This window comes from Bactrocera tryoni, unplaced genomic scaffold, assembly GCF_016617805.1.
Source record: "Bactrocera tryoni isolate S06 unplaced genomic scaffold, CSIRO_BtryS06_freeze2 scaffold_108, whole genome shotgun sequence".
Classification (NCBI taxonomy): Eukaryota; Metazoa; Arthropoda; class Insecta; order Diptera; family Tephritidae; genus Bactrocera; species Bactrocera tryoni.
Window position 1 is genome coordinate 18,089 of NW_024395822.1, and position 13,869 is coordinate 31,957.

General features: G+C 33.2%; 2 long non-coding RNA genes across 2 annotated transcripts; both read left to right on the forward strand.

The window, feature by feature from the left end:
* Positions 1-8,796: 8,796 nt before the first annotated feature.
* On the forward strand, positions 8,797-9,712 carry LOC120779420. Its single transcript, XR_005705653.1, has 3 exons — positions 8,797-9,085; positions 9,192-9,279; positions 9,338-9,712. It is a non-coding gene; the product is annotated as an uncharacterized LOC120779420 (long non-coding RNA).
* A 2,833-nt stretch (positions 9,713-12,545) lies between these two features.
* On the forward strand, positions 12,546-13,255 carry LOC120779419. The gene is made up of 5 exons (XR_005705652.1): positions 12,546-12,632; positions 12,696-12,818; positions 12,889-12,949; positions 13,008-13,071; positions 13,149-13,255. It is a non-coding gene; the product is annotated as an uncharacterized LOC120779419 (long non-coding RNA).
* Positions 13,256-13,869: the final 614 nt, after the last annotated feature.

Consider the following 13,869-nt stretch of genomic DNA (forward strand, 5'->3'; position numbering starts at 1 on the left):
AGTAAATGCTATCAAAATACACGATGACAACATTACTCCCCATCAAAAAATAGCTCTACAGAAATTGGTTACAGAGCATCCTAACTTATTTTCAGAACCGGATGAACGGTTAACTTATACTACCAAAGTAGTGGGAGAGATCAGAACTTCATCCGATTCTCCAATATATAGTAAGTTTTATCCATATCCAGCATCGCTTAGAGGCGAAGTAGAGAAACAGGTGGAAAAACTACGAAACGATGGCATTATAAGACCGTCCAGATCCCCCTATAATTCCCCTGTGTGGATCGTTACAAAAAACCCGATTCCAGTGGAAATAAACAGTATAGGTTAGTGATCGATTATAGAAAATTAAATAGTTTAACTATATACATATATATATATATAAATATCCGATACCCGAAATAGAGGGTATGTTATCGCATTTGGGCGACAATTCGTTTCTAACCACGCTAGACCTCAAAAGTGGGTTCCATCAGATTCCACTAAAGCCGTCAGACATAGAAAAAACGGCATTTTCGGTGAATAATGGGAAGTTCGAGTTTACTCGGCTACCATTTGGGCTGAAAAATGCGCCCGCCATTTTCCAGCGTACACTTGACGATATCCTCCATGAATAGATAGGCAGGATTTGCTATGTGTATGTAGATGATATCATAATATTCGGAAAATCTGAAGAAGAACACTTACAGAATCTTCGAAAAGTTTTCGAAACTTTAGAGGAAGCAAATATGAAGATTCAACTGGACAAATGTCACTTTTTTCAAAAGGATGTAGAATTTTTAGGATTTATAGTATCACAAGAGGACACTAAAACTAACCCAAAAAAGGTAGAAGCAAACCATCAGCCCCTAACTTTTGCTTTAAGCAACAAAAATACAAATAGTAAAATGAAACGATGGAAGGCACAACTAGAAGAGTATAATCACGAAATATTTCATAAAACTGGTCAAACTAACGTTGTGGCTGATGCACTATCAAGAATTACAGCACGGCAACAAATAAATTGAATGTCGGTTATGACGCATAGCGATGACAGTTCAGGTCAAAACTTGATTCAATTCGTGGATGTACCTATCAACGTTTTCAAAAATCAGATATTTTTCAATTGGTCTACAGAATCTAGCTATAAATTTCAAATTGTTTTTCCAGCTTTTCACCGTCACACTATAACAGAAATAGAATTTTACGAGGAGACAACCATTTCTTTATTGAAAAAATATTTAAACCCTTCAGTAATAAATGGGATCAGCGCTCCCGAACCAATAATGGGAATAATACAAGAAGTTTTTTCAATCCACTTCAATAAATATCGTTTTAGGTTTGCACGAAGAAAGGTAGAAGATGTATTAGAAGAACAAAGGCAGGAAGAAATTATCATAGAAACACACAGAATAGCTCATCGTAATGGTAGAGAGAATAAATCTCATATACTAGAGAAATATTTTTTCCCCAGCATGAATAACAAAATAAATAAAATAGTCAAACAATGTAGTATTTGTAAAACAAATAAGTACGATAGACACCCTAATAAGCCCGTCTTAAAAGAGACACCTATCCCCTCATATGCAGGGCATATAATGCATACAGATATTTACAAAACGGAAGGCAATCTCGTGCTCACTGCTGTCGATAAATTCTCAAAATACGCGCAGGTAAAACCAATAAAATCAAAAGCTACTCAAGACATAAAAGAACCTCTAAGGGAACTTCTCTTTCAGTTTGGAGTACCCAAAACCGTAATTTTTGATAACGAAAGGGCATTCAATTCAGCGACTATAACTTTTATGTTGGAAGACATATTAAACATTCAAATTTTCAAATCCCCACCTAATAAAAGTGCAGTGAATGGCCAAATCGAGAGATTCCATTCAACACTTTCCGAGATTATGCGTTGTCTAAAAGCCGAAAATCGAGATCAATCATTTGCACAACTTTTAGACAGAGCTGTCTATGAATATAATTACTCAATTCACAGCACAATTAATAATAGACCAATAGAAATTTTTTTCGGTCGTACGGTAAGCACAAACCCCGAACAATTCGAAAAAGCTAGATTAGATAATATTCAAAGAATAAAAGATAAACAACAACAAGATCTTAAAAATCACAACAGCAAATTACAACCAATTATTGATTACAATCCAGGAGAAACGATTTACGTGAAGGTCCACAATAGGTTAGGAACTAAAATCTCACCCAAATAGGGTAGTTCATAAGAGTAATATTAAAAGCTAAGCTGACCGACTTCCAAATACAAACTTCTCAACAGCTCATATAATTACAATAAGCAAAGGACTGGCCAAAATACAAAACGGAACGTTTAAATTAATACACCTTATCAACTTCGAACTGTACGAACAATTTTTGGCAGAGGTAAAGCAATTCATGAACAAAAACATACAGACAAACAGTATATTTTACTCAACTTTAAAACAAGAAATAGAACAGACTAAAGAAGCAACTAAATCTATTAAACCATCAGGTAGAAAAATTAGAAGATCAACTAACATCCTGGGTACAGCATGGAAATATTTAGCTGGAACCCCAGATCACGACGATTTTGCTGCATTACAATACGACACAAAAAAAAAAAAAACGACAATAACAATAAACAATTTCTAGTAAATCAAGCACTAACAGAACGTATGAATAACCTCACAGTAATTACGGACAAACTAACAAACGCAATAACAAAAGACAGCTACTTCAACGACGAACTAGATTACGTTTAGTTAAGGAAGAAATTGTAAACGTTAGATATGCCATCCAATTGGCAAAATTAAAATTAGTAAAGAGCATTTTATTGAACAAGAAAGAATTAAAATTAAAATTAACTCTTAAAACACTAGAAGAGGAAAGGATGCCTTTTTCATCAACTGAAGAAGCCTTAAGTTTTGCAGAAACAAGCGTCCTTTATAATTCAACAATGTTAGCGTATATCGTAATAATACCAATTGCGGAAAAATATTTTAATTAAACCTGTTAAGAGAAATAATACGATTATAAATATTGTTTTCAATAATATTATTAAGAAAGAAAATAATATACTTGGAATAAATAGCGAGTGTAAGACAATAAATACTATATCTTTTTGTAATAAAGACCAAATCGTTAGCCTAGTTAATGAAACCTGCATAACAAAACTTCTAAATAGTAAACAAAATCCATCTTGTCAATATAGCAACGCAAATCATGTTAAACCAATAGAAATACTTCAAGCTGGACTAATTCTACTAAACAATTTTAATGGTACCGTAAATAATAGCCTGGAAGAAATGTCTGTTGCAGGCACATTCGTCGCCAAATTCAGCAATCTTGCCATAAAAATAAATAACGATTCTTTCTGCAATGGCGAAACGCTTTTAACCGGGGCGTTACCAGTCAGAACACAATTTGCTCCAGCGGAAAAGGAAAAAATAAATCTTTTATCATTGGAATCAATCCACGAGTTATTCATAGACAACATAAAACGTTTGAATTGCCTTCAGAATAATACGAATACCACTCAAACTTCTGTGGCAATCATGGCCATTCTCACACTAGCAGCTTTTTCAATAACATTCTTCTGCCATAGGAGAAAGAAGATAATCCTGCAAACAAGCTTTACATCAGAAACATCGTCCAAGTGTAAGGACCCAGCAGTACCAGAAATAGTACCAAAAACAGTAAGCCCCATAACATACTTCAATTTTGAAAACTTACCATACTTTTGATCAATTGAGGACAATTGATTTTAAGAAGGGAGGAGTTAGCAACAATAACATTTAAAGCAACCAAAAGACACGCGCATCCTTTCTACTCGCAAAAGTGCTGACGATGCGTCTAGCGCAGTGTGGCGTGATTCTCTGGAAATCCAGGGGAACGTGGAAATCGATGTCAGCAGAACTGCAGGCGCATTAAGTTACCATAAGAATTATAAAATTTGTTAAGTTTAGAGTTAAGTTAGCGGTTGAACAATAAAGGTCGTAAGACCAGAAAAATAAAATAATTTTTACTTTTGACAAGTAAACCCATAACTTGTATGTACAATATACATATGTTTTATTTGTATTTTTTTGTATATTCACTGCTACTGCTCCCAGTGCACAACCACACACGACCGAACTGATTTTTTGGGATTTGGACCACAACTTCGACGAAAAGGAATCAATGCTGGCGAGACGCGTGTTGAGTTTACGGGCCCCGATCTAACCCATCCTTTTTGATCGGTTAGGTGGTGAAAACGATGTATGTTGCGGTATGGTAGTGTTTGGTGCGTGGGGTTGCGTGGTGTGATGCTGTATGTTGTGTATGATGAATGTTGTGTTGCGGGATGAATGTTGCGTTGTGGGATGAATGTTGTGTTGTGGGACGAGATACCATGAAGTCGCATAAACAGTATTCTAAGCCGATCCGCTGTTGAATATTAAATAAATGTAAATACAATTTTATAGAATCTCTATATATAGAAGAAAGCAATATTAGTCTTACATTCATTATAATTAAAATTTCATTACACAAATATCATAATAAATAAATAATAGACTATAAGTTGACTGCGGTTAAATACTGATATACACTTAATCTGAAGAACTTTTTTAAAAAACTCATACGCATTTTAAGCACGAAATCGGCAGATTTAAATCTCACCTCTACTTAATAGTGTTTTTGGTAAATTGTGTGCACATGGGAATTTTAATTTCTACCACTTTAGCACTAAATAAGAATATCATATACATATATATATATATAATATAATATATATATAATATATATATTTTTAAACCACAACATAAAATAAATTTATAAGTTTTATACTGCTATTTTCACTTGCAAAATTATATTTTTTTAAAAAATACGTATTAAATGAGTTATTTGTATCATGGCCAATACTGAATAAACTAACAAATCAAATGAATAACTGAATGCGAGTGAAATATATTACAGCCACTTCGTATAAGTTTATGTTTAACTGCTATATTTTTGAACATTTTGCAAGCGTTTTGGACTTTACTACAGAGAGTATGTAACGCATATTTAAGATTTTATTGAAATGGTATTTAATACGTTATTGAATTGAAAATGTTCTTTACATTTTTGTTTTCTTTATGTTTAATTTTATATGTATGGAGAACTCAGATTTAACTCAACTACTTAAAATTACTGAATATTCTGAATTGAAATTCTATTAGAATCCATTAATACAGTACTGAGATTTTATTAAACGTAATGTTTTTTTCGTTTCTTTTGCTTCTCTTTGCAGAAATTTTGATCCAAGTACGAAAAAGTTTTCACAGTTACTACATGTGGATACCCAATGTCTATTAACTTTTTTGCACCTTTTTCAATTTACAATGTATTTTTGCACATTACAACTTATTCAAAATTCTAAAATTAAATCATACTGTTTTCATCAAACTTTTATTCAGCTAGTTCCCATTAAGGGGGTATATACCTTTTTTATTTCAAAAAACCGAAATTTGTTTATTGCTTTATCTTAAAGAACAACTCCTTGAGATCCCCAACTCTCCTGTCACTTGAAATTTAAAACAAATGATAATCAATGAAAATGCGAAATTTGAATATATTTCATGATACGTTTTGCATGGTAGAATTATACTTTAATTACAAATGATTAAAAACATTTATTAATTGAGAACTAACAAGCTTATAGCGGGATTCTGTAACCAGTCTCTAGTCTCTATTTGAGACATTTTGAGGTAAAGTCTCAATTTGCGACTAGTTACTATTCACTAAACAGTCTCTAGAGTTAGTCTCAAAATATTGCCTCAAATTTGAGACCTGATAGTTAGCAGGTCACAAAAGTAAAAAGAACTCTTGTCTGCCATTTTGACTATAATGAATAGAGATCATCATAGATATTAATCGATTGCCGTTTTTCTATATTTTGTCAGCAACTCAAACACGAAAAGGTTAAAAATAAATCAATTTTACATAAACTTCGTAAATTTTATGAAACAAGATCAACATATATTTTTATTTTTATTGATAATTATGTTTTTAAACTATGTTATAGAAAATTTTGTATTTGTTATCGACATAGTTATTTTCATTCAAGTGTAAAAACATCGATGTATGATGAAATGTAATTTGAGACTGTCCCATTGAGAAAAGTGAAATCGCCTCAAGTCTCAAAAATTTCCTCTAACTTAATATCTCAAATTAAGAGACATGAGACTGTATCACAGTACAGAATCGCACGGTAAATATCCTATTTTAGCTCTTGTTCCCATTCGTGATAACCCTTATCGCTACCTTTTAAGGTTCGTATCCAGCTCTTAAGTAATTGCTCAAGAAAAAAATTTCCTTATTTCTTGAGTTATAGTCAAGTAATTTTGACAGTTGGTTACGCATTGTGAATGATCCATTCCACGATCGATCAATTTGTATGAATTTGACTTTGAATCTTCCAGTTTAAGTCAACAACATCGGTATTTTTGGCAGCTAACATTGCGCGTGCACTTAAGGAATTGTAGTTACGATAATTTGTCCAATGTCCGAATATTCGTGATGAGTTCATCTTTTGTGAATTGGTAAAGGGAAGACGGAATTGATATCAAACCACCGGAAGTATCAACCGGAATTTACCCATTTCCAATTCTTAGCGAATCCGATGTAAAATGTCTTTTGCAATGTTATTTTTGTTCGTATTCCATAATTGACGCTAACTTGATGGCTGATCATCGCGAAAAGTGTGCGAAATTCATTCCAGTGATTATCATATTCCAGCAAATGTAATTGTATGTATAATATCAAGATATTTCCGAATAGAGCAAGTTCTCACAAACGGTTCACTGACGAAAGTTGAGAAAAACTCGTAAATGTTAATTTTGTTGCTGGGGGTGTTTTCTCTGTCTGTACTGCATTCTCTGTGTTGAAATGGACTATTTGGTCATTCTCCAAATTAACTGCGAAACGCACAACAGTCGGAAAACGTTCATGAATCGCTAAAGTAAATATCATACAAAGCGCTTTATTGCAATTCACGTATCGACCGTATCGTTCAAGATCAGTAACCGCCATGTTGCCTCCTTTGGTGACGTATTTACACACGTATTTTATCGATTACACCAAACTGCAATACGCAACATTGACATGACTTTTGAATGTGAATTAGACAACAGTGGCGAATATGGTACGATCCATATGTTGTCGACTTCGATGTGTTCTTAACTTCGATATTCATGCCACTAAATTGAATGCTAAATGTTCTGCCATTGTCATCTGGTGAGCGATGCTGATACATTGGATATCCATCATTTCTAGTTTGTGTTTCCGAAAGAAAAGCACCTGGATAGTGTTTCGTACATGAACCATATTGGTTTCGTATAATTCTGCTTCTATCTCTGGATCAGGAATTTCCGCAGAAATGATTTCAACAATTTGATTTGACCATCCACCATCCAAAGAAGAATATGTGCGTGCGGCAAACCTCTCTCAACAGAGTACATCCAGCATCTAACAGCACCACATATACGTTGCTTTAAGATAAAGTTTACAAAACATCGCAACTGTTGTTTGAAAAGTTGTCCTCTGACATCGTGACGATCGCTTGCTGATTGCCCGCGATCCATAATTTCATTCGTATGTCATCGCATCCTGGGAATACTCGGTCATGTGCCATGGGCTGTCAATATACATACTTATGTTGATGCCAAAACGAACGCGACCTCTTCGTGGCATCGTAACAAATTTCAATCTGTAATTGAGCACTTTGTGTGAAACACACAAAACGTTTTCATGGAATAAATTTCAATAATTTTTTTTTGAATAACCGGAATAAAGAAAGCAAACGACAAATTTGACAATTGAAAAACAAAAGGAAAAAAGTTGAAAAAAAATTTTTCTATGAAAAAAAGTTATTTTTTTGGAATTGTCCAACTTTCCGACTTTTCCTGACGAAAAGCATACGGTTTTTTTATTTCTAAACATTCCTCGATCCACAGCGAACAACCTCTGAAAATTTCATCAAGATTGGTTCAGCTGTTCTCGAGCATTAGCGTTACTAACAGCATTCATTCGTTTGTATGGGAAAAAGAAAAGGGCTCTTTTAAGGGGTTTTCCGGCAATTATTCGAATTTTTTTCGCCATAAAAACCATCCTTGAGCCTCAACGAACATTTAAAAAAAATTGGTAAAATTGGTCCAGGCGTTTTTGAGTTGCGCGCCAGCATTTAAAATCATGTTCGTTTTTATTTCGTTTTTAAAATCGTATTTGAAAATTTATTTTCTTCATAATTTTTTCTTTCGGAAAATTTTCACAAAAACACCACCTCACTAATGTGTGGTTTTTAGTTTACTTGTGAGGCTTTTAGGTTACTTGTGAGGTTTTTCGTATGCTGCCGTTATTTCAAAAGCTTAAATGCCCACAATTACCTAAAAATTTAAGATTTGTGAAAGCAAACCTCACAAAACAAAATCGATGTGTTTTTGTGAGGACATGAGAATACTTCCACATATTTTTATCTAACTTTTTGTTTTGAAATGGAAAATTTTGTTATATGAGTAGCAAAATTCATCTCACACAATGTTTGAATGTGTAAGAATGAGACGCACATATTGAAGAATCTGTTCAATTCCCACGACAGTCGGTTCTACGCACCGAAATTGACCCGAATTTCATCCAGAAAGGGCTGTTTAACGGCGATCTGATCCTGCTCGGATCGGTAATTGTGTTAACAAAGAATCTGTTAAAAGTTGCCGCCGTTAGTGCTGAGCGATATTGCGATTTTTCAATACCTGTATATGATTGCTATTTTTAAAACACTGTGATTTTTTATATTGCTATTGCGATAGCAACTAAAACAACGAAAATATGAAAACATACCCTGGAAGACGGACGACACAGATTGCACAAACACATTGAAACATTTCCAGCTGTTCACCAACACTGTTACATTTTGTGCAATTTTCAATTGAATGGGAGAACGCGTAAGAAAGAAAAGGAAAACTATCGTTTTTCAGCTTAAAGAAACATCAATATGTTAAAAGAGAAAAGGCGATACACAATTTTTCAAGAAAAAGAATTAATAAAAGAAGCTGGAAAATGCGCAATAGTTTGGTTAATTTTGGCGTTTAAACAAGTAAGTTCTTATTTGGTAAATATTTTAATTACGAATAATTCTTTTAAATATACCTATATATAAAAATCAAGACAATTTTTTTTAACTAAAACTTGCTATTATGCAGATTAACAAGCCGAAAAACAATTATTGAAGTAAGTTTACAAAAACGACTGGGCATTGGTGGCCGTGATATCACACGAAATCTGTTTAAAGTTAGTGACAATCAGTACATTTCACAGTACACATGAAATTACTTTTTTACAATTGCAGCTACTTGCTGGTTATACACTGCCTTTGAAACTGCATAATGAAGGAAAAGTTTTGCCATATCACCTATGACATCGATATGGAACAGTGAGCAGCGTTGGAAACCACTGTGCTTGAAACCAATAGCTGTCAACTAACGAATTTTACTAATATAATAGGGGAATTCTCTTGTACGATGACACAAAATGCAAAAATCCTATACCGAAATATGCAAAGCCAAGAGAGCACCCATTGCAGAATCCAGTGATATATGAACGGCTGATTCGGTCAATTTATTGATGAATTGGCGCACATTCTGTATTCATTCTTAAGAAAAAACTGAAACAATTTTTTTTAATTTAAGTAGAATTTATAAAACCTATTAAAACTTATCATCCTCAAAAATTTAACGACGTAATATGTTTTTATGTAAAATGACAGCTAAAACAGTGTTGCAATTATATTCATTACACGAAAATAAACATAAGTTTAAGTCTGACATATTTTACAGCCATTGCAAATATTTTTCTGCGTGCGTTTGTTGTTGTTCCGTTGCACCAAGTGGAAAATTCTGCAATTCGTGCACCGAGGTTCGTGCAAGGGTTTTGCAGGAGCAAGAGAATATCCCTAATATTTTTTTCGCTACTACAGTTACCCGATGGTTGTGTGATAAAAGTTTTGATTCGCTATTCCAACCCATTGTATAAACTTACAAGTAACAAATTCTATCATTTTCACCCATACATACACACGCAGGCGAAAGCTTAGAGAATGACAAATATTACATTAAGAATGTAATAGAATGAGGGAGACACAGGGCCAAAGGCCAGTAACTTCATTAGGGTTTCCTAAATGTTCTACTACTAAAACGGCCAAATGCCTTAAAAAGGCAACAGTGTGTTGCCGTGCTATGCTATTCAATTATTACTTCAAGTACGTTTTTGTTAAATTTTCCAATATATTTCGATTATTAAAATTCATAAAGATGTAATTTACCTAGTTTTGAAAAATTTTATTAATTGTATCAAAATATTGGTAAATCTTTCCTATTTTAATTAATTAATATTAATATAATATTAAAATTCATCTTGAAGATCCGCTACAATGAAGAGATATGGTCTTTATCAGTGTCGTTATTTTGGCTGAGATGACAAAGAATAGCGATAGTTTTTGGATGTGTGTAGGAAACAAGAAAACTAAGAAAAATATTACAGAAACTTACAAAAAGCTCACAGTAGTAGGAATGTCCAAAAGTTATTGAAATAAATTTCATATTTTTATTGTTTTGAAGGTATACATATACCTGCGTTTTGTGTTATGTTAATATAACTTGTAATATTATGTATGTTTACGTTAAAATGACAAGCCAGTTATCTATTAATAATTTTTTAAGTCTATACTAACAACCCGTATTTATAAAATTTATTATTCTTCACACGCTATGTGTACATTTATGTAAAGCAAAATAATATAAGAATACTGAATGGTATTTAAAGGAATTGAACTTGGTCAACAAACACGCCAACGTTTATATATTAATGGTAACAAGCTGTTAACCAAATTAATAACACTTACAGAAATTTGGGTAGGAAATACTTTTTGTTATGCATAACACATAGGTAAGCTATACGCTAACAAAAGTACTTATTACCCTTAACAGACTGTAAAGAGTTTTGATAACTGAACATAGAACAAGACAGTATGCCATATTTGCCATTGGTTAGAGCGAGAAAATCATTGAACATCAAATGGCGATGTGTTACTTTTTTCCCACTCTCTGAACCAAGGTAACAAATATTTTAATGTTTGCAAAAACTAACAAGTAGCTTACACGTTTGCTAACAGATACTCGTCTTGTAGGGTATGTTTTTTTTTTTAATTCATCACATACATTCAGAAGGGTGTAACCAATTCATCTCTTATACTGCTCCATAACCGAATCAAAATTTCTGTTTTGAAATGAAAAATTCTGTTGTAAGAATAGCAACATTCATCATACTTGTAAAAAATTTTTGAATATCTAAAAACGAGACGCAGATATTGACAATATTGACATAGAAACTGTTCAATCACACTGAACTACAGGGGTTGCCCCGTCCATATTTCAAAACCAGTTAAACCTAAAGACAATGCTACACAAGGGAGCTATGAAAACGTGGTGAAAGGCAATACTGCACAAATGCAATTGCCCCAGAACCAACTTAATGAAACGTTGAAACTATGATGACAAAGTATGACACAATTTATGGCTTCAATGCAAAATATGATTCAAGAGATAATCAAATCATAAAACTAAATGTTGCAAACTTGTTTAAGTAAGAAATGAGTGTATTAAACATTTGTTTATGGAATGCTTACAGTGTTAACCAACATAAACTGGAACTTATTAGGATTTCTGGATGAAAATAATATTGATATAATGCTATGCAAAACACACGTATTATTAATCCGAAAGGACGACAGCTGTATCAAACTAATATAAATAGGCACAATAACCTTGGAATAATATCTTCTGGTAAGCCGACATATTGGCCTATTGATTGTAAGAAAATACCAGATTTAATTGATTTTACTGTAATCAAAAATATAGATAAATCGCACATAACAGCTGATACATGTACTAATCTATCTTCTGATTACTCTCCTGTACTAATAAAGTTATGTGAACAACCCATATTCGTTAATCCAAAAGTGAGTCTAACTTCTTATAAAACGAATTGGCTAAAATATAAAAAATACGTGAGTAGCCACATTAATATTGAGTACAGAATAAATACAGGAAGAGATATTGACGAAAGCATAAAAAAAGTCAACAATATAATAACCAGCGCAGCTGTGTTAGCAACAACAAACAAAAACTATAAGCCGCTAGGTCGCAGAAAAATCACTAATAGTGAAATAGAAAAGCTTGTAAATGAAAAAAGGCGTGCAAGATGTGAATGGCAGATAAATCGATCCCATTCCACTCAGCTTCAATTGAAATCTGCTGTACGTAAACTAAAAAAGCGCGTAAATGTGAAGAAGAATTCAACACCGAAGTGTATATAAAGAAGCTGTGTCCAAATTCAAACAAGCAAAATTCCCTTTGGAAAGTCCAAAAGTCCATGAAGCCACCAACTGACTCCAACATGCCTATACGAGACTTGGGTGGAAATTGGGCTCGAAGTGACAAGAAAACGGCTAATTGTTTTGCAAATCACCTAGAAAAGGTATTTCAACCCAATTTGACAAAGAACAACTTTAAGCTGTCAATCTTACCCAACACAGCTAAAGAGTCGTTCGAGTCTTTTAAGACTTCAAGAACAAACGCTACAGAAAGGTAATCTCAATAAGAAAATGCGATTGGACTCCGTGTTATTTTATTTTTATTTTTTTTGTTTAGTTTCGACAATAACCAGGAAATAGGCATTCGAATGGTCGACTGGTGATACGCGTTTACAGCGTTTACGGCATTAGACACCTTGGCGAAAAGGTTGCGCAGAGTTTGGGTGAACCTCTTGCACAAGTAAGCATGGCTGCGTTATGCCTTAATTATCTATTTATTTGTTTACTTAGTGTTTTCTATATGCTTTTAGATGACACTCAACACTTTCCAATTTGCTGGCTGATTTGACGATACATTATGTAACATTATGTGTATATGTTTATACATATGTTGCTCATAAAGAATTTATTGAATTGTTTCTAATTGCAGATAAAAATTCGGATGTCATTGATTTCACAAATACAATACAAGTTTTGCCTTTACCGCCACCAATGTAAATTTTGCAATTTGATTGCGGTTTATGTGTATTACAAATGATTTTTATGGTTTTCGTTTTTTTTATCTTTTTAGATTCGCCAGTAGTGGTTTCATGAAAAGATACAAGATTTATCAAACAAAAAGTGGAAGGACCCTGAACAAAAGTAAATTATTTAAATGTTTTCGACATTTATTTTATTTGTTACCACTGTATGCAACCTTTAGAAAATTTGTAGAAAATGTGCGTCGCTTGACGAATAACAATGCATTGGTAGTGCCTATGTCAGAATACGATGTAACAACAATATAGTTGCAACAATTTACACAATGTCCCAATTATAAAGTTCAATACTGTTCCGAAGATTTTCTTATGGAGGCTTTAAATAAATACCATCGAGATGCTTGTTTGGGCGCTTTCCACACAGACGACACACACCCAATAAATGCGTTGAATGAAGAGGTGTAAACAAATAACTTGAATATTACTTTTTTTTTACATGTTTTACACTTTCCGAGAAATTCATTATCCGCCGGGAACTGGTAAATTTATGTTAATTGCTCGTTTAATAGAAATGTATAAATAAGGTAACAACAAAGAACAGTTTCTCCAGTCATTTCAATCTTTCCAATCGCTAATATCCGTACAACTTCGTGCTGCACCAACGACAGAACAGAAAAATCCGCTGATGAGACTGATTAGTTTTTTGAAGTTATACTTCTTATACGAGTTCGGAAAAGGTTGCGATAGATTCAGGTTGCGCAAACTTGCTCAATATGAATCTACGCAACCCCTTGCTCAATATAAATCTACGCA